Source organism: Egretta garzetta, unplaced genomic scaffold (genome assembly GCF_000687185.1).
Source record: "Egretta garzetta isolate BGI_Z169 unplaced genomic scaffold, ASM68718v1 scaffold610, whole genome shotgun sequence".
Classification (NCBI taxonomy): Eukaryota; Metazoa; Chordata; class Aves; order Pelecaniformes; family Ardeidae; genus Egretta; species Egretta garzetta.
This window is the reverse complement of record NW_009258216.1, coordinates 39,784-43,736: the sequence shown is the minus strand read 5'-3', so window position 1 is coordinate 43,736 and position 3,953 is coordinate 39,784.

Here is a 3,953-nt window from a genome sequence, read left to right as displayed (position 1 = left end):
AGGGGTCGGCACTGTGCTTTCTGCAGCCGTGGCGTGCGAACATGGGTGAGCAAAGGAGGGCACAGCCGCAGAGGGGGCTGCGCTGAGTGTGGCCGGCTCAGGGGTGCTTGCTGGCACCTGTGGGACGATCCTTCCCTTGGTGCAGGAGCATGCCCAAAGTCCAGCAGCCGGCGGCTTCACATCGCTTCTCTCACCCTCCAGGAATTCATAGAACCACAGAATTATTTGTTTGGAAATGACCTTTAAGACTGTGTCCAGCTCTGGACTCCCCAGTTCAAGAAAGATGAGGAACTGCTAGAAAGAGTCCAGAGGAGAGCAACTAAGATGATAAAGGGACTGGAGCATCTCCCCTACGAGGAAAGGCTGAGAGAGTTGGGCTTGTTCAGCCTGAAGAAGAGAAGACTGAGAGGGGACCTCATCAATACTTACAAATATCTTAAGGATGGAAGTCAAGAGGATGGAGCTAGACTCTTTGCAGTGGTGCCCAGAGAAAGGACAAGGGGCAATGGGTACAAACGGAGACATAGAGGTTTCATTTGAATATGAGGAAAAACTTCTTTACTTTGAGGGCGACAGAGCAGTGGAACAGGCTGCCCAGGGGGGTTGTGGTGTCTCCTTCTGTGGAGATATTCAAAGCCCACCTGGACAAAGTCCTGTGTAACATGCTCTAGGAGAACCTGCTTTAGCAGGGGGGTTAGACTAGATGATCTCCCGAGGTCCCTTCCAACCCTTGCAATTCTGTGATTCTGTGATAAAATTAACATGTCTTCACTGCACTGACAGTAAAAATTACTTGTAATCTTAATAAGGAAAGGATACCTGTCCTTTCCATACTAGGCTATATTTAACCTAGCTATTTAATGATTGAGTAAACAGTATTTATAGTGCATATGAAGCTGCAAGGCTGCAAGGCATGCAAAAACTTTATATACCATTCACTAGTGCTGTGTGAGAGACTCAGAAAACAACCTGTAAGGACTCTTAAATCTCAATATTTGTCAGTTGGATAGGTCTTTCAACAAAGTCACATGGTCTTAGCTTAGATAAGGGAAGCCTTTGGGTAACTATGCTTAAAAAAGTACAAACCCAAAGGGAATCAACCCCCCAAAACTTCACAGAAACAATCAACACTCCTCTAATGAAGTTATTAAAACTGTCCTCTGGTGACCAATTTCAAAATACAGAAAATTACGAAGTGGCAGAAATTGAAGCACACTATATTAGATGGTTCTCAACTCTTCTACCAAATGAAAGAAAACCTCTCTCCCGCCTCTATCACACACACAAACCAGCCCTCCTGTTTCCTATCTTTCTATACGGTTTTTAATTCACTTTCTTTTAGGTTCTGCCTTAATTGACCTAAACTTTTCTTGATTAATAGATATCTGCTTTCCTATTGCTTCCTCTCCAGTTTTAAATATTGATTTCCCCTTTCTTTGCTTCCTATGATTCTTCATAACCCAAAGGCTGTCTTTCTTAACTTTTGTTTTATGCATGCTTCTCTAATTTGTCTGATTCATATTGTTACAAATATTTTATTTAAGAGATGGGAACACACTTTTTTGTTAATGTGTAGTGGCTAAATGAGGAGCATTTTGTAAAGGAAGACATCATCTAGTGTCAAAATATATGTTTAGGGTTGTGTATCTCAAGACACCACCACATAAAAGGCAGTTAACCCTATCTTTGAAATACAACTAGAAATGACAAAATATAAACTCAAAAAACTACATACTCTTAATCTGAGATGACAAAACTCATTTCCAAGCCTTTATCAATAGTCTTTCAAGAACTATGTTAATAACATTGAATAATATTTAAAATGTATACTTCATCATAATGGAATGATGGAAAAAAATAATGGAACTATTTAAACCAGACATTAAATCTGTAGTCATCCAGGCTTTTATTTTACAACAGAATATATTTATATATATATTTCTAGGTTGAATGAAGCCTTTTGAATGGCAATCTGATATAGTGACTAAGAATGTGGCTATGTAAACTTCAGGATAAATTCAAGAATAAAAGCTGTACTTTGAATCTATCTTTAGTAGCAAATCTAACAAAACTAAAGAAATTCTGGTTTTGGGACCAGAGTCTGAAGCCAAAATACAAGATGTTTAAAAAAAAAAAAAAAAATTACAATATTCTTCAGTCTTCTAAAACATCAAGATAAGAACTTTCCATTTGACTGAGGATAGCAACTGTAATTCAACTTCAATTATTAGTAAGTGAATGAGTCTAGTGGTAAAAGAAATGCATGGTCCTCAAGGTTAAGGGCCTGAACTTAACATACTGTTGAACCACACACTTCCAGTGTGCTTTTGCTTAAATTACTTGTCCCAGACTTTTATACATACTTAGATATCTCACTCCCCTACAGTCACTTATGGGTATTGAATCAATGAGAATGAGGTCACTAAATACTTTTTACAACCTACACCCTAGCTTTTCTGTGCTCCAGTTCTTCCATTTGTAAGAATGTGCATTAACTAATTACAGTAGAGTGCTTCGATGCTGCAAAAAAATGATGGTGAAATAAATACATACAGTATGTAGAAGACGGAAGCATTTTGTTATTTTTATTTTTAGACTGATTTAAATATGTAGTAATCAAAACAGTGAAATCAAGTAACATCCCCAAGGAAAGACAAAATTCTCTAGGCTTTTGCCTTACTACAGAATTTTATTACATTAGACAAGCTATGAAGAATCAAGTAAGCTATCATGAGGCTGACCATGATCATGTACCTGAGGTAGACAAAGAACCACATTTTACACTGGGTGCACTGAATTATGACAAAACTCTGGTCCAAGTCCAGTTTATTTGGTGTAGCCTGTCCTTGTCTATAAAGATCACAAAATTCTGATCAGTGTTACATTAGCTAGCTTAACTTTACAGATGTGTTTTAGCATGACACTACTTTGTACTGAAGATAAGGTCAAGAGATTCTGGAAGAGAGGGTTAATTAATCTGTAGATTGGTGTTTCAGCTACAAATAACTGCTTCCCTGAAGTTATTTTCCTGATAAAATGAGTGATAGCAGGACTGAAGACAGTGAGTGAATGCAGTAGCTTTGCAGAGAGATTGAGAGTTAGTCTGAATTCCTGCTTAGCCCTGGGTTGATTTTAAGCTTTGTGTGCTTTCAGCCTAATCCTCCAGGAATGTAATAAAGTGTTACTCAAGGTCAGGATGAAGGTGAAAGTAACATTTGAGTACCCAGGGTTATCAAATCTCTGCTGCTAGGTTCCTTGTTTCATGTTCTCAAATATAATTCACAACCTCTTTTAAATTTAGATGAAGCAGTGTAGAAATGCTTCATAACCCTCTGTGGCCATCAATATAAAGAAATAAAAATAAAAGTTGATATATCAGCAGGCAAAGTATGGCAAGTATTCTGTTTGCTCAGTTGAGAACAATTACTCAGCTAGTGTAACACAGTACGCCTGGCTTTATAACTGGTAGAAATTTGCCTGTTAAACACATAGGAATTACTGAATTTTCAAATTAGTTGCCTCATAATGCAAATATAGAGATGGAAATGTCTGCTACAAATCACTAAATACAGTTTAGAACAGTAATAATCCCTTCAAAAAACTTTCATTACTGCATTTAATGACTGGCTCACTGGAACATTATGGACTTTCAACATCATATTGGTTCATTAGCTGTCAAATCGGCCATCAGTGCTGGCACTGGCCAACCCTGTAATGACCACTGGTTATCCTTTCTACATTATCCCAAAAGAAGCCATTATTATAATGAAATTACTACTATAACGAATAGTTGGAAATACATATTTAAAGTATATACTTAAAGTTTAAACAAATGTTTTGCTTGGAGCAGACACATAGTAATAAATCAGACCGCTACTGCATTCCGGCAAGGGTAATTTGCAGCTGTGTAAAGATGCATCCTTTAGTTTCACAGAGGTAACAGGCTAATGAAA